Below are 22,775 nucleotides of genomic sequence, written 5' to 3'. Positions count from 1 at the left end.
CTTTCCTAACAAGAGTGTCTTTCGCAGTTATCCTCCATCACTTCTACCATTGTATATTGAGTGAAAGTCTGGTGGGAGGAGTGGATGATGTGTCTTTTTAGCTTATAGATCACCAAACTGAGAAAAGTCGCATCCAGATCTGATGAAGAAATCTGTGCACCATCTGGGACTTTAAACTAGACATAATAGTTTGATGGGACTTTGGGTTATCACCTTTGGAAATAGGTTAGTATATGGGAGGAAAAGAAAAATGGATATTTGGGACCAGAAGGGTAAATTAAGACAGCAATAATCACTTAATTTCCTCCTTTGAACATTTCCTATCCCTTTTACATTCAAGTGGCAGCAGGTAACTAGCTCAGGACAACAGAATGTAATAAGCAATTTACATCAATGCTATGAAGCGTGGTTCAGAGACCAGTATTGTTCCATGATTTGTTTGTTTTTGGTCCATAACAAGGTAAGAATAGCAAGTGAAAATGAAACTTTTATAGAAATTGGACATTCTCACAACATTTTTGTTGTTTTCTACAAAAGTAATAGTCTGCAACAGATTGGAAGGTTTTTAAAAAGTGGCCCTTTGCTACAGTTTGAGAAGCTGTATTTTCTAACATTACCTCTAGCCCAGCCTCTAAAACTTCTTAACATTCTTCCCAGACCTTTTTGTTCTTCACTTGGTCAGATGTAGAGGACCTACCAGAGTACTTGAAGCCCTAGAAAACAGTGGAGGTACAAGGTAGAAGTAACCTGGGGTTTCTGAATGATTGATGGAACGGAAACAATTCTCCCAGCAAACACATCAATATCCACTAGACTATAAGATGAGTGAGAAGAAACTTTAATATGTTAAGTCTCTGGGATTTGGGAATTATTTGGGGGGAAGGAATGAGGTGTAAACAACACAACTGAGTTTATATTTTGTTATGATCATGACCATTTTGATGAGTCTGCAACAACTGCATCAAATTGGCCATCTCAAAAAACAGAAGTCAGAGCTATGTACATGTCCTGTCTCCATTTCTAAGTGTAAGCTCTAAAACAGTGGTAGGGTACTAGATCATAAATAGGCTGACATATTTCTTTAGTTATTACAAGTGATAATATTTGCAAGTGATAAGCAAATAGAACTATGTAACATAATCTATAAATATGTTGACTGAGTGACACATAAACAGCATTTAGTCATGAAATAAAAATATAACACATTTTATCCAAAACATGATCATAGCTGTGCATCACAATGAAACATAATTGACAAAGAATTTACAAAAGCAATATTCAGTTTTTTCAGTTTTTTGGGATATAATTGACATATAACACTGTATGAGTTTAAGATGTATTCCATAAGTGTTTGAGATATGTATATACTGCAAAATGATTGCCACTATAGGTTTAGTTAACATCCATTACCCCGCATAGTTACATTTTCTCTTGTGATAAGATGTTTAAGATATACTCTCTTAGCAGCTTTCAAATATTCAATACAGTATTGTTAACTATAGTCACTTTGTACATTACTATATTCTATATCCCCAAAACTTAACTTATACCTGAAAGTTTGTAATTTTGAATATTTTCATCTATTTCCTCCATTTCCCAGCCTTTGCTTCTGGCAACCACCAATCTATTTTTTGTTTCTATGAATTTGGTTTTTTTAGATTCCACATAGAAGTAAGACCATGCAGTATCTGTCTTTCTCTGACTTATTTCACTAAGCATACTGACCTCAAGATTCATCCATGTTGTGGTAAACGGCAGGATTTCCTTCTTTTTTTATGGCTGAGAAATACACACACACACACACACGCAACATTTTTAATCTATTTATCCAACAATGGACATTTAAGTTGTTTCCATGTCTTAGCTATGTAAATAATGCTGCAACAAACACAGGGTGCAGATATCTCTTCAAAACAGAGATATCATTTCACTTAGATATAACCCAGAAGTGGAACTGCTGGATTATATGGTAGTTTTATTTTTTTGTTTTTTTGTTTTTTATTTTTTTTATTTATTTCTAGGAGAGAGAGAGAGAGAGAGACAGCGTGAGCAGAGGAGGGTCAGAGAGAGAGGGAGATACAGACTCTGAAACAGGCTCCAGGCTCTGAGCTGGCAGTCAGCACAGAGCCCGACGCGGGGCTCGAACCCACGAACTGCGAGATCATGACCTAAGCGAAAGTCGGACGCTTAACCGACTAAGCCACCCAGGCGCCCCATGGTAGTTTTACTTTTAATTTTTTGAGGAACTGCCGTATTGTTTTCCATAGTGGTCAGTTTACATTTCCACCAACAGAATATAATGGTACCTTTTTCTCTACATCCTTGTCAGTACTTAAAACTTTTAAAATTTTATAATAGCCACCCTAACAGGTGTGGAATGATTTTCATTGTGGTTTTGATTTGCATTTCCCTGATGATTAGTGATGTTGATTGCCAGCACATGCTCAGGGAAGAGACAGAGGGAGAGGGAGAGAGAGCTATCAGCCCAGAGCCCAGCATGGGGCTCTGGGGCTTGATCTCACAAATCAAATCATGAGATCATTACCTGAGCCCCAATCAAGAGTCAGACACTTAACGGACTGAGCCACCAAGGTGCCCCTGACATTAATTCTTCTTTAAATATTGGTAAAATCCACCAGAAAATCCATCTGGTCCTAAGCTTTTTTGTTGGGAGGTTTTAGATTACTTACTCATTATTAGTCAATAATTTGACTAATTTGATTTTTTTGTCAAATTATTAGTCAATAATTTGACAAAAAAAGTCAGATTTTTTCTTTCTTGATGATTCATTTTGGTAGGTTGCATGTTTCCAAGACATGCATTCATTTCTTCTAGGTTGTCTAATTTGTTGGCATATAATCATTCATAATAGTCTCTTATGGTTCTTTGTATTGTTTATCAGTTGTAATGTCTCCTTTTTGATGTACAACTTTATTCTTGGGTGCTCTTTGTTCAGTCAAGCTAAAGGTTTGTCAACTTTGTTTATCTTTTCAAAGAACCAACTCTTAGTTTTGCCGATCATTGCTATAGTTATCCTGTTCTCTATTTCACTTATTTCTACTCTAATCTTTCGTATTTCCTTACTTCCACTAATTTAGGGCTTAGTTTGTTCTTCTTTTTCTAGTTCCTTAAGGAACAAAATTAGAATGTTTATTTGAGATCTTTCTTTATTCTTGATGTATGCATTTATTGCTATAAACTTCTTTCCTCTTAAATTGCTTTTGCTGCATCCCACAAGTTTTGTAATGTTGTATTTCCATTTTTGTTTGTCTCAAGGTATTTTTTAATTCCTCTTTTGATTCTTCTTTGATACATTGGTTGTTCATGATTGTATTGTTTAATTTCCATGTATTTGTGAATTTTCCAGATTTCTTCCTCTTATTAATTTCTTGTCTTATACAATTGTGGTCATAAAAGGTACTTAGTGTGATTTCAATCTTCTTAAATTTGTACATCTTGTTTTATGGCCTAACATATGATATATCCTGGAGAATTATCTGCATGAATTTGAGAAAAATGTATATTTGGCTGCTATTGGATGGAATATTCTGTACATGTCTGTTAGGACTAGTTGGTCTACAGTGTTGTTCAAATCCACTCTTTTCTTATTGGTTGTCTGAGAACAACCAATCCTCAGTACTAAAATCCTCAGCTATTATTGTATTGCTGCTTATTTTTCCTTTTAGTTTTGTCAGGTGCTCTGATGTTGAGTGCATAAATATTTAGATAATTATTGTTTTTAAATGTTTCTATACAATGCTTTGTTTCAAAAAAGAAAATATATAAATAATATGGAAATATCAAATAAATTAAATATAAGAAAGTCAGTCAAAAGGGAAGAAAGGTTAAGAAAGTTTCATATCATTCTAAGGCAAAAAGCAAACCAATTTCTTAGAAAAGCAAAACTATGCTTGAATTCAAACCAAAAAATAATTTCTCCATTAGATCATCATAGGCAAGACTCTATGTATGGCATGCCTTAATCTGGGAGTAGATTTCAGTGTAGCCAGAGAAATGGATGAATTACAAATCCTCTAGATAGTCCTTCTTAGTGTTTCTTTCATCTAAGCTTCAAAAAAGAATAGTGAACAGCTCTGAATTTGAAATTAACCCACCTGAGAAATACCTAGAATACAGCTATTCATTGTCACTAATTAAGTACAGAGCCTTATGTTTTAATAATCATTGGAGCTGGGGGGTAGCTTTGACATTTTCTGGTGAATATTAAAACATGCAAAAAGATGCCTGTGTAAAAAGTCACTCTACCTGGTACTTGGAGCTGTGCCAAAAAAATAAAGTACTAGGAATAAGGATAAAATTGTCTTCAGAAAGTCGTTTGTGCCCCCTCTAAACTACTAAGAAATGGGTAACTGATATTACAGAGTTCCATACCATAAAGCATGGCAGAAATAATTTTGGTCTGGAAAATGTTAAATGCCACCATCACACTTTGCATTAAAATCTGTTATACTAAAATATCCACAGAGCGTCAATATGTAGGTACTATTAATTAGTTTTTACGGAATAGGCCACCTGAAACTTGCCTGCTTTTAATATAGTATTTCTCTAAGATGTCTAAAATTGCAATTATCAAGTATGAAAGCAGCTGTTTAAATGACTTATCTGGTAAGCAGCACATAAGTGAAGCTACTAATTTTTATAGCACAAAGGAAGCAGTATTTTAAAAATGGAATAGCCCATGTTGCAAATATTTGAGAGCTACGTGAGATGGTCAAGTCATTTGAAGTGAGATTCTTGTTCATTTCTGGAACATCTTTGGTCATTATTTCTTTAAGCATTGCCTCTGTTCCATTCTCTCCTTCCTCTCCTTTTGGAACTCTGATTAAATGAATATTAGATTTCCCCTCTATGTCTCCTAACTTTTCTTCTATATTTCCTATCTCTTTTTGTCTATCTGTGTTGCATTCTGGAAAACTTCTTCTAAAATATTTTCTAATTTGCTCATATTTAAACACTCATTTTTAAATGTTTTATATTGCATTAATTTATGTATAACATCATTGGTTCTTTTAAAAATCTTATCAGCCACCTTTTAGACTATTGTGATTATTTTGTTTGTTTTTCATTTAAGTATAGTAAGCCATATTTTTAAAAAAAATCTCCTGTCTATTAATTCCAATATCTGCTATATTTTATTTCTGTCATTTTTCTCATGGAATGGTTTCCTTGTGTGTATGTTTGTGTATGTGCACCTGTGTTTTACTGTGCACTGTTTATTGTCCCTAAAATATTATGTGGAAGGATTCTTTGAAGTCTAACATAAATGTACCTTCTTTTAGAAAGAATTTTCTTTTACCAGTTTAGAACAAAATTATACAAATTCAAGGCCTCATGTTCAATGGACCATTCAAATCCAGGTCTCTAATTCTTGTGAAGAGTGAGCCCATAGCCACGGGCCTCTCCGGGAGTTTTCTCCTTTTTTTTTTTACACCTCCAAGGCAACATTTTCTTCAGTCCTCTGTATGTATGGGTAGGTATATATATTTCAGGTTTTCTTTTGCTTTGAGGGTGACATCACTTCAATGCAGAAGGGGTTGTCCACTATGTTACCCTTGCCCTCACTGTGGGCACGACTTGGGTTTCAATTCTGATTTCTTACATGTGAGATAGCTAAAACCAATGTCCAAACCTGCCCAGAGCAATAACTTCCCTCAGAGTAAAAACAGCCTCAGTGTATCAGTGCTCTGCTTCTGTCTCCAGAGTCTAGTGTTTTCTTGTTTTCTTGGATTTGGCCATAATTTGGGCTCTACAATGCTTTTTAGGGGGAAAAAAAAAACCTAACATTTTTTCCAATATCTTTAGGCTCCTTTGTCAGAAGGATTGAGAGTAAAAATAGAATATATAACTTTACAAAGAAGAGAGGTTTTCTTTTCTTCTAATGTCTGTGTCTGGTTTTGGTATTAAAGTAATGCTGGCCTTCCAGAGCTGGGAAGTGATCATCACTCCTTTAATTTTTTGGAGTGCTATTACTTTCTTCCTTAAATGTTTGGCTGAATTCACCAGGAAAGCACCCAGGCCTGGATTTTTCTTTGTAGGAAAATTTTAAATTACACATTCAATTTCTTTAATAGACATACATATATTTAGGTTTTCTATTTCTTCTTGGATGTGCTTTGGCAGTCTCTGTCTTTCATATAATCTATCCATGACATCTAAGTTGTCAGATATATTGCCATAAAGTTGTTCATAATATTCTCCTTAAGCTTTTAACGTCTGAAGAATATATATTGATGTCTCCTCTCTCATTCCAAATATTGTTAGTTTGTGTCTTCTCTTTTTCTAATCAATCTGGCTAAAAGTTTATTAATTCTTTTTTTCATTTTCCCAAGGAAAATTTGTTTTTCTTTTTTCCATTTTATTGATTTCTGCTCTGATATGTTTTATTTCCTTTCTTTTGCTTATTTTGGACGTGGCTTTCACTTCTTTATCCAGTGTCTTATGGTGAAAGCTGAGGTCACTGAACTGAGACCTTTCTTATTTTCTAACAAAGGCATTTAGTGCTATAAATTTCTAAGTATAGATGTAGCTACATCTAACAAATTTGATTTATTGTGTTTTCATTTCCATACATTTCAGCAAATTACTTTGCCTCAATTCAAATTGTCTTGATTTCTTATTTGACACATAGATTATCTAGAAATGTAATATTTAGTTTACAGATATTTGAGGGTTTCCTAGATATCTTTTTGTTACAGATTTTATAATTTTTTAGTTTTTTTATATTAACAGATTTTATTTTTATTTTTTAAGTTTTTTAATTAAAAATTTTTAACATTTATTTATTTTTGAGAGATAAAGAGAGACAGAGCATGAGTGGGGGAGGAACAGAGAGAGAGGGAGACATAGAATCTGAATCAGGCTCCAGGTTCCAAGCTGTCAGCACAGAGCCTGTTGCAGGGCTTGAATTCAGGAACCGCAAGATCATGATCTGACCCATAGTCTGACGCTTAACCAACTGAGCCACCCAGGCGCCCCTATTTATTTTTGAGAGAGAGACAGAGCACAAGTTGGGGAGTGGCAGAGAAAGAGAGAGACACAGAATCCAAATCAGGCTCCAGGTTCCAAGCTGTCAGCACAGAGCCTGATGTAGGGCTCTAACCCATGAACTGTGAGATCATGACCTGAGCCAGTCAGACCCTTAACCAAATGAGCCACCCAGGCACCCCTATAGACTTTATTTTTAGAACAGTTTTAGGTTTTCAGAAAAATTGAGCAGGAGGTACAAAGTTCCCATTTAACCCTTCTTGCTTCTCCACCTTAGTTTCCCCCATTATTAACAACTTACATTAATTTGGTACATCTGTTGCAATTGTTTGCAATTTACATTAGGGTTCATTCTGCTTTGTACTGCTCTAAGAGGGTTTTTTTTTTTTAAGTTTATTTATTTATTTTGATCGAGGGAGAGAGAGCATGTGAGGAGAGGAGGGGCAGAGAGAGACAGAGAGACAAAGGGGGCTGGGGGGAAGAATTCCAGGCAGGTTCCACACTCTTAGCCCAGAGCCCAGCTTGGGGCTCAAATTCATGAACTGCGAGATCACAAACTGAGCCGAAACCCAAGAGCCAGACACTTCACCAACTGAGCCACCTAGGTGCCCCCTGTTCTAGGAGTTTTGACAAATGCATAATGTTGTGTATGCACCATTGTAGATGATACAGAATAGTTTCACTGCCCTCAAAATCCCCTGTGCTCCACCTATTTATGTCTCCCTCTCCCCAAACCCTTAGCAATGACTGATCATTTTATTGTCTCTATAATTTTCTCTTTACTAGAATGTCACATAGTTGGAATCATAGAGTAGGTAGCCTTTTCAGATTGGCTTGTTTTGCTTAGCAATATGCATTTGAGGTTTATCCATGACTTTTCATGGCTTTCTTTTTTTTGCTGAATAATAGTCCATTGCCTGGATATACCATAGTTTGTTTATTCATTCACCTATTTAAGGACATTTGACGGCTTCTAGTTTTTGGCAACTATAATTAAAGTTGTTATAAACATTTATGTTCAGGCTTTTGTGTGGACAAATTTTGAAATCATTTCGATAAACACGCCAGACACTAAGAGTTTGATTTCCTTGTCCAAGACCATATAGTTAAAGAGTAACACAGATAGAATTTGAACTCAAAGTATCTGACCCAGAGTCTGTACCTTTAACCAGTACCTTAAACTTCTTTCAACATGTGATACAAGTCAGGTGAATAGAGTAAGGGAAGATTTCATGGGTGATGGGGTTTGCATCTAATTATAAAAGAGGACTAAGAGTTAGATAAATAGAAGTGGGAAGAGACTTTCAATTAGGGATATGGTGAAATGTTGCTTGAAAAAGTGTAGCGTGGGAAAGTGATGATGGTTGCACAATAACGTGAACTGGTTAATGCCACTGAATTGTAAACTTAAAAATAGTTAAAATGATAAATTTTATGTTATATATATTTTACTGCGATTTTTAGTTTTTAATTTTGTTAAATGTTTTTTTTTTTTTGAGAGAGGGGGAAAGCATGAATGGGGGAGGGGGAGAGAGAGACAGAGAGAGAGAGAGAGAGAGAGAGAGAGAGAGAGAGAATTTCCAGAAGGCTCCACACTGCACAGAGCCTGATAATGGGGCTCAATCTCATGACTGTGAAATCATGACCTGAGCCAAAATCAAGAGTTGAATGCTTAACCTACTGAGGCACCCATGTGCTCCTTTACTGCAATTTTTAAAAATTATAGCATACATGTTGATTTATGGGTGTGGTAGTAAATTAATCTGACTGAGGTTAAAGTTTTATTGAGGGAATAAAAGGCGATGGAGTTGAATATGTTAATTTAGAACAAAATCAGCATGAATTATTAATGACAGTATAAGGTTTTAGGGAATCATTAAAAAATTTGGAAGATAGAATAGACATGAAATCTACAACTTCCAAGATTTAAGTAATGCTTTACGAGAAATTTATTGAAATGGGGAAAGGCTGGAGACAAGAAAACCAATCCAACTCAGTCCAGGTATGTTCACATGCACATTACCTCATTTCTTCTAACAGCAGCTTTATAAGGTGAGTATTATTGTTCCCATTCTATGTCAAGAAAGCTAAGGTTTATTCATGCTCATAATACCAGAGGGGCTGCACCACTTTACATTCCCACAACAGTATAGGAAGGTGCCCGTTTCTCCACATCCTCTCTTAACTTCAAATCTAGTGGGTTCATAGATAGTAGAAATAACATGGACCTAGGAATTGCACAGACCTTTGTTTGAATCCTGGCTCTGACTTATTAGTTGTGTGAACTTTGGAAGATCATTTTGCTTGTCTGAGCCTCAAGTTTTCTCGTCTGTGAAAATGTGATAAAAATATCCATCTCCTAAGGATGAAATTCTTTGTATGTAAAGTTATTGCTAAGTACATAGTATCCAAAAAGTGCTCAATAATTATTCATTCACTTTCTCCTTCCTTAATTTCTGATGTTTATGTGACATTTATTTGTAGCATATATGTGCATCATTAAATTATTTGTTGATTTCTAATGATACTTAAAACTTATTTGACCATTTAGGTTTTCTTGCATTGACAAATGATAAATTTTCACACATTTGTCTCTTTCTGGTAGTAGAAAAGCACATTTTACTAATTAAAGGCACAAAATTCTAAAGACAAATTATGAACATGGTTTGGAAACTCATGTACATATTTATTTAACACTATTTCATATCTTTGAGAAGGCTTTTGGAAACTTATTTAGAAAACTGAAAAGTCCTTGAATACCAAGTGGTTTAACAAGAATTTTTTAATGAGTTAAGTGTAAAGGAATCAAAAACATATGAATTCTATTTTCTGTAAATAACACATGGTTTTGAAAACTGAAAATGTACTTGGAAAAAGATGTTTCCTGTGTACTAGTGAATTAAAGCTCTTGAAAAACAATGCCCACCCCTCAACTGAGGCAAGTTTCATTTAGATTCTAGAGTACTATCACTTGAAGTTCTAGCTGTCCACAATAAAAATATTGGCCACAGCATATCTTCATGTTGGATTTTTTTGAGATAAAATTACTTTAGGATGGTGTCCAAAGCTACATCTGATGAGACTTCTTGGTACTTCCACTTTCACAGTGGGTAGAATAAATCTTTTCTTTTGGACAAAAGAGAATGCAATTGTTTTCATCAACATAAATCAACAGAGGAGCAATTCTAGGACTTCAGACATGAGAACAGTGGGACAAGAGTGAACAGAGGAGTATCGGTGAAATGTGGCATCACAGTTTCTCAAGAAGAATCATTTATTTTGTCAGAAAGGCAGGAGAACTAATTGGCTGAATTTTCATTAGGATATTAAAACCTTTTACTGATAATGCCAAGCAATATAAGTGTCTTCAAATATTTTATTTATTATTTATTTGCATTGTGCCTATAAATACCTACCTCTTTTCTAAGAAGGAGATAGCTACAATATATAAAATTTAGATGAGGTAATCATCATTTTAATATTACCATTCTTTTGGTATTCAATTTCCAATTCCATCTTTTGGTATTCAGAAAAGTTTCCACTCATTTGAAGTAGTTCATTCCCTTTTATAAATTGCAGCCCTCCCCTCTCCTAAGAGGCCCAAACTGACTACATTTTGTTAGTTGTGGAATGAAAAACATGCAGATAGAGTTGCTTTAGAATAAAGCATATGTTTATGCAATGAAATTGACTCTAATATATGACCAAATGGACACTGATTAAAAGGACCAGAAGCACTGGCAGAAAGACAGACATATAAATGGAATGGAATCGAGAGTCCAGATATAATCCCTCACATTTATAGTCAACTGATGTTCAATGAGTGTGCCAAGACAATTCAGTGGGGAAAGAACAGTCTTTCCAAAAAATTATGCTGTGAGAACTATTTACCTGAATGCAAAAGAATGAAATTGGACTCCTACCTCATACCATAGACAAATTTAAGTCAAAATAGATCACAGACCTAAATGGATCAAAGATTGACTCAAATTAATCAAAGATAAAGTGTAAAATTTTTAGTAGAACACAGAGGCATATATCTGCATGACTTTAGATTTAGCAGTAGTTTCTTAGAAATGACATCAAAAGTACAAGCAATAAAAGAGAAACGATGAAGTGGACTTTGACAATATTAAAAACTTCAGCACTTAAAAGGACACCATCAAGAAAGGAATAGACAAAACACAGAATAAGAGAAAAATGTGCAAATCATATTTCTGATAGGGTACTTCTATCTAAAATATTCAAAGAATTATTAATTCAACAATAAAAAGACAACCCATCTTAAAAATTGGCAAAGGATATTAATACACATTTCTCTGAAGAAGACATACAAATAGCCAATGAGCACATGAAAAGGTGGTCAATATCATTAGTCATTAGGGAAATGCAAATCCAAACCACAGTGAATACCACTCCAAATTACTAGGATGGCTATAATAAAAAATAGAGATGATAGCAAGTATTAGGAAAGATGTGGATACACTGGAACCCTTATACACTACTGGCGGGAATGCAAAATTGTGTGACTTCTTTGGAAAACAATCAGGTCATTCTTCAAAAGTTTAAATGCAGAGTTACCATATGGCCATCTGGCTCGTTGATTCTATTACTAAATTATACCCGAGAAAAATGAAAACATATATCCACAAAAACCCTTGTACATTAATGCTTATAACAGCATGGTTATAGCCAAAAAGTGGAAGCAACCCAATGTACATCAACTGATGGAATGGATAAATAAAATGTGCTATATCCATACAATGAAATATTATTTGGCAATTTAAAAAATGAGGTTCCGATGCATGTTACAAAATGGATGAACCTTGAAAATGTTATGCTAAGTGAAAGAAACAAGTCACAAAAGACCACATATTTTATTATTTCATTTATATGAAATACCTAGAATAGACAAACTCATAGAAACAGAAAAAACAGTGGTTGCCTAGAGATGGGAGAGCTGACAAAACTGACAATATTCTAACATTGATCGTGTTGGTGGATGCATAACTCTGTGAATATACTAAAGACTACTGAATTGTACATTGTAAGTGGGCAAATTGTGTGGTATGTGAATTATATCTTAATAAGGCTGCTCCCCTCCCCTATAAAAAGAGCCAGAAACAACTGATAAATAGAAATGTTGGGTGATTTTTACCTTAAAATATTTTTATGTAACTTATACCTGAACTACTATATATGTGTGTTGAATTTCACATTTAAAGAGGTGACAGAAAGATAGATGGTCTCTAAAGGTCCGATTGTAATTGTCCTCTCTCTCGTATGTCTTTTTGTATTTTTCAATGCATTGGTTTAGAATATAAGACTAATACCGACATAAATTATATAATATGTTAATCCACCTGACATATACTTCCTTTTGACTAGCGTGTACCAGGCATTGTTTTTTGGTTTTTTGGTTTTTTTGCTGCTGGAGATGCAGGGAACAGGACAAATTCCCTGTGGTCAGCTTACATTCTAGTAAGGGGCATCGAGTGGGGTTGGCAGGGAAATGGCTTCTTCAAGGAAGTAATATTTTAACAGAGGAGGATAACATAAAAATCTGGAGGAGGAGAGTATTAGGTGGGGATGCAGCAGGGCCTGAGAAGGGAAGAATACTATTATATCAGAGCAGTGGTTCTCTGACTTAAGCATGCGCTGTAATCAACTCAAGATTTTGTTAGAAAACATGCTGGCTCCTCACACACACTCTTTTTCAGTAAGTCTGGGAAGAGGCCCAGGAATTTGCATATCCAGCAAGTTCCCTAGTGATGATGCTGCTGCTGTTCTGGGGACCACACTTTAAGAACCACTGTGTTAGAGGAACAGCAAAGAAACTAATGTGGCTGGAGAAATTTGAGTAACTGGAAGAATGGTAGGCAACAGTGTGCCAAAGCCTGCTTACACTAGCTTATAAGAGCTGAAATTATGCATCTCTTCCCAACCTCATATTCAGTGATGTTTCATTGTTAGCTTGATATGAGCCATGGAGGAAGTATTTATACTTCAGAAATTAGCAAACGCAGCATATCAAGGATCCTATTACCAGTAATAGGAATGAGGTAAAAATGGTAGGCAGGTGTTAGAACCTGAAGTCTTGTACTCCATGACAAGGAATTTGGATTTAAGTATAAGGGCAATGGGAAGTCTTTAAAGAGCTGTGAGCAAAGGAGAGACAGGATCTTATTTTTTTTTAATTTTTATTAAAAATTTTTTTAATGTTTATTTTTTGAAGGAGAGAGAGATAGAGTGTGAGTGGGGGAGGGCAAAGAGCGAGGGAGACACAAAATTCGAAGCAGGCTACAGCTCTGAGCTGTCAGCACAGAGCCTGATATGGGGCACAAACCCACGAACCGTGAGATCATGACCTGAGTGAAGTCAGGCGCTTAACTGACTAAACCACCCAGGCGCCCTCGGACTTATTTATTTTTTATATGGAACATCCTGACTGTGATTGGTGTATAGATTATAGCAGGTATGGTCATAAGCTCCAAATTCAACCTATCCTTTAGTCCAAAAGCTCCTTGACTAAAGACTACATTTCTCAGTCTTCCTTGTAGCTACATGTGGGTATGTGCTCAAGTATATGCCAATAGAATGTGAGTAAAATTATGCGTGATATATTTGAATCACCAGATAAAGAAGAAATCCTTACCCTGAATGTCCAACTTTTTCCTTTTCTGGAAGCCACAACCCAGACACAGCAGTGACCCAGTTTGGACTATGCAAATGATAATACCCAAGGAGATGGAGAAGCAATGACTTAGAAGCAACCCTCATCTCTGAATCACTACAAGAGCAAATCTCCCCATCAACCTAGGAGAGACAGAAAAAAAATGTTTTTCTTTAAGCAGTAAGAGAGGGAATTTTTGGGTCTCTTTCTTACAGTCATCTTATCTTACCCTATCAGCAGGAGAAGTTAGAGTGGGAGCAGGGGGAAGACTTAGGAGACTATTGTCATAATCAGTTAAGAGATGATGATGGCTTGAATTAGGGTATGTGCCAGCTGGGCCTGTTTGTTCTCAGACCCATTCTTCTCCCTTCCATTCCTCTGCTGCCTGGTCCCTGCATTCTGCATTTTCCAGGCTCCCCATCAGCTGATTTCTGGCCAGGTTTAGGCACTGTTGGTAGGAATGGGGGAAAGCCAGGTCATCTCTTTCCTCCTCTGTCTCTGTCTCTGTAATGGCTCTGGCATCTGCCATATGACATCACCATGGATCCAGCTTCTTCTGGGTGATAACGACCCTTCTTTTGTCCTCCTAGCCTGGACATGGCAGCAGCTTCCTAGGGTTGTTCATCTCTGGGTTGTCTCACCATCCCATTTGGCTTTCCACTTCTCACATCACTTGTGCGATAAATTTCATGCATCAAATCTTCTCTGTTTTAAGTGGTTTCTCTTCTCCTGGGTGAGCCTGGACTGATATAGGGATAAGTGGTAGGTTAGTGAGAAGTGTTGGAATTGGCATATTTTTAAGTAAAAATGATAGGGTTGGTGAGAGATTGGATATGGGGTGTGAGGGAAGAGTTTAAAGATCAAAACATTTCCCTGCAAGCTCCCTACTAAACTGCTTCTCAGTCTTCCCAGTGTCAGAAAAATTACGCCATCATTTACTCAGTCTCAAAACAAAAATCTTGGCATCATCCTTGATCCATTGGATTCTTCATCTAGTCCTTCATAAGGTTTTACTCCAGCTTTTGTGACATGTGGGGACTTATCTGGAATCATAAGTATCCATGTACACTTCACCATACCTGATCAAAACACTTATACTGGAAATAGAGCCTAATTCAGACATTATTGCTAATTTCAAAAATTTCAGTGAATTTCCCAAAGACTGTTCTTGGAGAAAGAAACCAGAAGATCTATCTGGATTAGACAGGTTGGCCCCTGGACTATTGCCAAGACAGCTTCAGGGAATACAGGGATGTACAACATCCAAGCTATTGCTATGTCCATTGGGAAACCAGAGCCGTTTTGGATAAGCTGAAACACAGGAGCTTAAGCACACTTGGAAGATGTTAGGAAGTGGGAAATGATCACCAGCTACAAGGGCTGGGGCTCAGAAAACTCTTCTAGTGTCCCTTGCTTTGAGGCTACTGAGGGTAAACACATACTTGGTGGGAGGGCTAGGGAAGGAGAAAGACTTCTCTATTGATTAGCTGCATGACTTAGGACAATATTGGTAATCTCTCGAAGCTTCAGTTTGCTAATCGGTCAAAAACAGGAAAAGCATTACCTACCCTGCAAGATTGTTGTATTAAATCATGTAATAGCCCTTAGAACATGGCACATAGCATATCTTCTTATTATTCATTTTTCTTCTCATTCCTTCCATTTCTCCCATTCAGGAGCATTGCAGAGTAGATTAACTATAACTATCTGTAACCTAGTATACCCTCAGTTAATGACTGTTGGTCTTCTACACATATGGTCCCTAGATCAAATGTACGCTGTGGTTTGACTCATAATTAAAATAAAATGTTTTCATTGTGAAATTCATTGCCAACTTGTTTAAGTTTGTGGAGAAAATATCTGTGGGTTATGGAATAGGTTCCAAAAGTTTTGGAAAGAAAGACAAAACACTGTTATTATCTACATTATATGCAAGACTAGCAGTTGCCAAGTAAGGACCACGATCTCATAAGAAGCTCCTTCCTCATGGACACCATTGTTTTGTTTCTCTGGACCTGCTGGACTGTATTTTAAAAGTGGCAATGTGTAGTGTAGACAATTCATATTTACTGGCATCATCATAAATTTTCCTTAAATACTTGATATATTTGACTTTAAAATATTTCATATACAAAGACCTTAATTCTCCAATTTATGTCTACGTTCTAGACAAAGTCTAATTGAAAAAGATAACTCAAAAGGATGAAGATATGGTGGTTTTGCTTCATTTTTCTATTTTCTGACATTTAAAAAATTATAGTAATAAGCAATCATTAATTTTTCTTCTGCAAAGAAATTAAGTTCCAAAATTTCAGACATGTTGCTTATATGATCACTGGATTCTCTCTGCTCAAGAGATGGTCTGCTTTTTCTGTTTATAGCCAAAATGAAATGAAATATTAAAATTAGTTACTTTCCCACATGTGTGGGTAAAATAGCTAATTTTATGCGCCAACTTGGCTAGGCCATAGTACTCAGATATTTGGTGAAACTCCTGTTTAGATGTCACTTTGAAAGTATATTTTAGATGAGATTAACATTTAAATCAGTTGACTTGGAGTAACAGACTCCATAATATGGGTAGGTCTTATCCAACCAATTGAAGACCTTAAGACAAAAAGATTGAGTCTCCTCAAGGAAAAGGGAATTCTGCCTCCAGAATGCTTTCTCAGACTGCTTTCATACTCCAGCTGCAACCTCTACTCTCCCTGGGTATCCAGCCTTCCAGCTTACCCTGCAGATTTCAGACTTTCCAGCTCCATGGTCATGTGAGGTAATTTCTTAAAATCATAAATCAATCTCTCTTTCTCTCTCAATCTATGTTTCTCTCTCTCTCTCTCTTTCTTTCTTTCTCTCTCTCCATGTGTGGTGTGTGTGTATGTATATGTACACATGTATGTACATATAGTAATATATGATATATTATATTATATATATTAAACATGTATTAGTCAGGAAAACCTACATATGCTTATACTAATATGTATTAGTCAGGAAACCCCTGACTAATAGTGGGAAACACTAAACCAAGCATCAAAGTTGAAAAATGTTTACCAGATAAAACATGCTTAAAACTTGTAGCAATTCCTATTTTATCATTAATTTCCTTTGATATCCTATATCAAAATGCCACCACATTTTTTCCCATAAGGACTGTTATCTCAAAAATTTGGCCAATGTGAAAATCTCATTTCCCTTTTGCATTTCCAATAGCTTAATTGATATGTACTACCATACAAATCACCCATTTAAAATACACAACTCACCTATACATATAAGGTCAGTTAATTTATGACAAAAAACACATATACAATGGGGAAAGTATAATCTCTTCAATAAATGGTGTTGGGGAAACTGGACAGCAACATGCAAAAAACTGAAGTTAGACTAATACCATACACAGAAATGAGCTCAAAATGAATTAAAGACTTAAACATAAGACCTGAAACCATAAAACTCCTAAAAGAAAACAGGTGAAGGCATGGAAGCAAACCATAAGAGACTCTCAAATACAGAGAACAAATTGAGGGTTGATGAGGGGTGGGGGCGAGGGTAAGTGGGTGATGGGCATTGAGGAGGGCACTTGTTGGAATGAGTACTGGGTGTTGTATAGAAGCCAATTTAACAATAAAATATATTTTTAAAAAGAAAACAGATGGTAAGTTCCTTGATATTGATCTTGGTGATGATATTTTACATTTGACACTAAAAGCAAAGAGAAAAAAAACAAAACAAAACAAGTGGGACTACTATCAAACTAAAAAGTTTGTTCATAGTAAAGGGAACCACCAACAGAATGTAAAGGTAACCAGCAAATGAGAGAGGATATTTGCAAATATCTGTATCTGATAAGGGGTTAATATCCAAAACATTTAAAGAATTATATAAGTCAATAGCAAAAAAATAAAAAATGGGCCGAAGATCTGAATAGACATTTTTCTAAAGAAGACATACAGGTGGCCAAAAGATTTGAAAAGATGCTCTACATCACTAATCATGAGAGAAAGGCAAATCAAAACCACAATGACTTATCACCTCACACCTGTTAGAATGGCTCAGATTTAAAAAAACAAGAAATAACAAGTATTGGTGAGGATGTGAAGAAAAGGGAACCCTCATGCACTTTTTGATGGTAATATAAATTGGTATAATCAATTGGGAAAACAGTATGGGGGTTCCTCAAAAAATTACAAATAGAACTACCATAAGATCCAGCAATTGCACTTTTGGGTATTTATCCAAAGAAAACAAAAATACTAATTTGAAAAGATATGCACCCTCATGTTTATTGCAGCATTATTTATAATAGCCAGGACATGCAAACAATCTAAATGTCTATCAGTGAAATAGACAATAAATATAAATATATAATGGAATATTATGCAGCTATAAGAATGAAATCTTGCAATTTGCAATAACATGGATGGGCCTTGAGGGCATTATACTAAGTGGAATAAATCAGACAGAAAAAAATAAATGCTGTATGAATTCACATATATGTGGAATCTAACAACAAATCAAAACAAAAAACTGAACTCACAGATAGAGAGAATGGCCTGGTGGTTGCCCGAGGCAGGGGGTGGAGGTGGGTAAAATGGGTAAAAGATCTCAAAAGGTAGGAATTTCCAATTAAAAAATGAATATGTCATGGGAATGTAATGGGCAGCGTGGTTGATAATACGGTACTATATGTTTGAAAGTAACTAGGAGAATGGATCTTGAAAGTTCTCATCACAAGAAAAAAATGTATTTATGTGTGGTGATAGATATTAACTGCATTTATCATGGTGATCATTTTGCAATGTACACAAGTATAGAATATATACAAGTATAGAATCACTACAATGTATACTCAAAGCAAATACGTTGTGTCAGTTTATACCTTAATAAAAAAAATTAATTTGAGTATTTAATTCAATTACTTTTAGTGTATTCACAGAGTTGTTCAGCTATCACCACAATCAATTTTAGAACATTTTCCATCTTCCCCAAAAGAAATCTCATATCGGATAGCAGTCACTCCCATCTTGCTCCGCAGTGCTCAGCCTTAGGTAAACATTAATCTACCTTCTGTCTCTATTGATTTGCCTATTCTGACATTCTATATAAATGGAAGCATACCATATGCAGTCTTTTATGACTGGTTTCTTTCACATAGCATAATGCTTTCAAGGTTTAGCCATGGTGTAGCATGTACCAGTGCTTCATTTCATTTTACAGCCAAATGACATTGTATTGTGTGCCTATATGCCACATTTACTTATCCACTCCACTAGTGGATTGACACTGGACTGTTGCCACTTTTTGGATATTAATTGTCTTTCTCTTGATTTTAGTACTAAAATGTGAAATGACTAAAAGACAAGAAGAAAAAAAGTATTAAATCCTGGAAAAGTTCTCTATTAGGTAAATGATCACTGAGTAAATGAATTCTCAGGACACAGTATATGCATGATTCCTATTAATTAATCATTTCCAAAGTCATAACCATTAATAAAATGTCTTTCAAAATATTTTCTTATTAAAAGTATTTGTGCCTAAGTGCTTCTGTTTATGGGACAAGAAATTGAAATGACTATCTTGGCAGTATAACTCCAGTTGTATAAGCCACGGGATTAAGAGTACTTTTGGGAAGGAGTACAGTATGTTCCCTGTGGCTTTGGAAATGATGGTAAATTTATATATAATGTATGGATGATTATATTATATACCCTTATGAGACTGTCAATCAAAACAGCATTTCTATTAAGAGAGAGTTTCCAATTCACAATATTTTTTATATTAGAACCCATGCTGGTCTTAGATCATATTCAATGTCCACATTTCCCCATCAACTTAATTTTAAAAATCCATTTCTAAAAATGAAATGACTGATAATTCTGACTTTGAGCAACAACTATTCATGCCAGCCCAGCTCAGGAAAGCTTAAATCCAATCCTAACATTCGTCTTTATATAACAGAAGTGCTGTTAATGTTGCAAAACCTAAAGGTGGTACTGTCTAATTACCCTTAAACTAGCTGCTATGGCCAGTATTGCTTCACAGGATATAAAAAGAACAGTAGCTAAGCTTTGCATAGAGCAGAGGTATGCTCTAGAAAGAACAATAACGTCAACTGGACTTAGTGTGGAATGCAAGCCTTAAAAATTCCGTAAAGTAGAGAAGGAGAACGGGAATTGACTTATAGGCATCTAAAAAGAATTTGCCTTCTAGCCAGGAAGTGCTCATATACTAAACTTTAGGTTTGGTTTACCCTATAGGTAGGTTTATCCAATTTAAACTATTAATTAAATGTGAGTAAAAACTTGACTTGCATTCTTTTTACACAAGCACAGCCAAATCAAATTGTTAAGTGGGCAGTGTTTATCTTGGTGTTCAGTGTTTATCTTGGATGTTCCTTAATTTCCATTTCCTCTATTTCCTTTCCCCGTGTTCTTTCCTCTGGAAACAATTTTTGAAAGTGATTTACACAAAGATGTTAACAATGACTTACTTCCAAAGAAATATAGGCATTTAAAAGAACCCATAGCAACACAAAGGAATAAATTGTTACCAATGGAATTTAACATATGCACACAGATCAGAGGTATATTTCATGGGCTTCCTGAATCCATGCTGTTCCTTCCCACAGTAAAGCAGCCTTGCTATAGATCCTAGACATTGAAAAAAAAGAAAAAAAAAAGACTTGCAGAACTGCATAATGAGTACAATTAGTTGAAGGAAGGGGAATTCTTAAATCACAACCCAATACCAACCAGGAACAGCCATTTTCATTCATACCCAGAAAGTGCCGAATGACTGGGATGATAGACACCGAAGGTTCTGATCATTGAATCAGAGGACATAAAGATAACTGTATGCAACATACAAAACTAGGAATGACCCACCCAGTTCAGTCCTCTGTCTATGACTGATGCTCCTTCATGTTCTGCTTTCTTATCATAATGCTCTTGATTCCAATTGTCAGCTGGGTCTCCTTGGTTCAAATATCCACAATACTACCCAAAAGCGTTCTCTGATTTGGAAGGTTACAAAAGCAGTAAAACATTTTTTTTGAGAATGAATTACCCTAAACTATGGAAGAAGGATTAGATATAGATTTCCAGTTTGGTAATAACGGAGTAAAACTGGCCTTTTCTCCTTCTCTAGGAAATCACCCAAAAGAAGAAAGAGAAACGCAAGCTAGGATACATATGAAACCTTAAGCCACAGATAGAAGGGCTGCCAAAAGCAGTGAAGATCAAACAGGATGTGGGAGGAAGCTGAGAGAATGGCTGTGAATGCAAATCCCTTAGAGAGCTGGCAATATCCCAAGAAGGGACAGGGAGTGTGGGGTAATGACAGAAGCATCCATGTACTACTTTGATTTTGAGAAGCAGAGATAATAGGACTGAACAAGGATACAACTGATGTGATAAGCCATTTTTTAAGAAGAAGTTGGTTGGTGCGGCAAAGGATTGAAAACGACTCTAAATGATTTGAGTCTTACAGCTGCCTCTCTCTGTTGGCCAGAGAAAGGTAGCAATTAAATGGACTCTCACATATAAATAACAGTTCTAGGGAGACTGCTGCTAGCCTTGGACACAGCTTTAATATCTCCAACATAGGACTCATTTGCAAGTGGCTGGCCAAGGAAGCTCACTTATCAACTTGAGAAATCAAAAACAAACCATTCAGGATCTATACTAAAATATTACAAGAGGGGTGCCTGGGTGCCTCAGTCAGTTGAGCATCCAATTCTTGATTTTGGTTCAGGTCATGATCTCACAGTTCCTGAGTTTAAGCTCTGCATCGGGCTCTGCACTGACACCATGAGGCCTGCTGGGGATTCTCTCTTTCCCTCTCTCTCCCTCTGCCCCGTCCCTCACTCATACACTCTCTCTCCTCAAAAATAAATAAAAATAAACTTTAAAAAATTTAAAATATTACAAGAAAAGAAGAGAAAAGGAACAAGAATACAAATGTAGATGAATACTGATGAAAGTAGCATTTCCATGAAATAGAAAAGTTTGAACAATTGCTTTGCCATGGTTTTAAACAGTTAAAGAAACAATTCATCAATTAACAAGAGCTCATACATACATGCAAGGTTTTTAAAAAGCCTTGAAAAGGAAGGGGAGAAACTCAATGAAACCAAAAGTTGGTTCTTTGAAAACATCAATAAAAGTGTTAATCCTCCAGCCAGCCTAACTAGGAAAAAAAGAGTTGATACAAATTACTATCAGAAATGAAAGAGGAAACATCACCACAGATCCCATATACATTAAGGAGATAATAAAAGAAGACTATGAACAAGTCTATTCCCACCTATTTGATAACCTAAATTTGATAACCTAAATGAAATGGACCAATTTCTTGAAAAATACAATCTGCAAAAATTCACAGAAGAAATCGATTCTCTGAATAGGCCTATATTTATTAAATAAATTGAATAAATAATTAATAACCTTCCAAAATAGAAAGCATGAGGCCCAAACACATCACTAGTGAATTTCACCAAACATTTAAGGAAAATATCATACCAATTTTCTATAATCTTTTTCACAGAATAAAAGCAGAGAGAATACTTCCTAACTCATTCTGAGACCAGCATTACCTTAATATCAAAGCCAGACACAGACATCACAAGAAACTGCAGATCAATATCTGTAATGAACATAGAGATATTGCAGGGGCACCTGGGTGGCTCAGTCAGTTAAGCGTCCAACTCTTGACTTTGGCTCAGGTCATGAGCCAAACATGAGCCAAACTCAAACATGAGTTTGAGCCCCACATCTTACTCTCTATCTTCTTCTCTCAAAAATAAATAAATAACATTAAAATAACATAGATACAAAAGTCCTCAAGAAAATATTAGCAAATCCAACATTGTACAAAAAGAATTAAATGCCATAACCAAGTAGGAATTTTTCCAAGTATCCAAGGCTGGTTCAAGGGGTTTTTTTTAAGTAAATTTTTTTAAAAAATTTATTTATTTATTTTAATGTTTATTTTTCAGAGAAAGAGACAGAATGAAAGCAGGGAAGGGGCAGTGAGAAAGAGACAGAATCTGAAGCAGGCTCCAGGCTCTCAGCTGTCAGTGCAGAGCCTGATGTGG

The sequence above is a fragment of the Crocuta crocuta genome, unplaced genomic scaffold, assembly GCF_008692635.1.
Source record: "Crocuta crocuta isolate KB4526 unplaced genomic scaffold, BGI_CrCroc_1.0 scaffold130, whole genome shotgun sequence".
Taxonomy (NCBI): domain Eukaryota; kingdom Metazoa; phylum Chordata; class Mammalia; order Carnivora; family Hyaenidae; genus Crocuta; species Crocuta crocuta.
Note: the sequence above shows the minus strand (reverse complement) of the source record.